This window comes from Arachis duranensis, chromosome 6 (assembly GCF_000817695.3).
Source record: "Arachis duranensis cultivar V14167 chromosome 6, aradu.V14167.gnm2.J7QH, whole genome shotgun sequence".
Classification (NCBI taxonomy): Eukaryota; Viridiplantae; Streptophyta; class Magnoliopsida; order Fabales; family Fabaceae; genus Arachis; species Arachis duranensis.
Genome location: NC_029777.3, coordinates 100,533,899 through 100,534,272, shown reverse-complemented (window position 1 = coordinate 100,534,272; position 374 = coordinate 100,533,899).

The following is a 374-nucleotide window of genomic DNA, read 5'->3' as shown; positions in this document are numbered from 1 at the left end:
AGTTTTTGTTTAAAAAATTTTTAGTTCTTTTTATCTCTAATTTTTTAATTTGAGATATTAAAAAAAAACTAAAATTTTATATTTCAAGACTAAAATTTTAATTTTATTTATAAAATTAAATACTAGCTGATAGTGTATATATATAGGATATAATTAATTAAAAAAATCGTATATATATAGGGCATAAATCGATGAAGGAAGGAAGTTTTTATTTTTACTTTCATGTTATTTTATTTTTATTTATTTTGTAACAAAAATATTAATATCATTTTTATGTATTTCTGTTCTAAGAAAATATGTTATGAATATTTTATTAATAAAAATAATATTTTATTTCTAATAAATTTAAATAAATATATCATAGTTCCATTGTA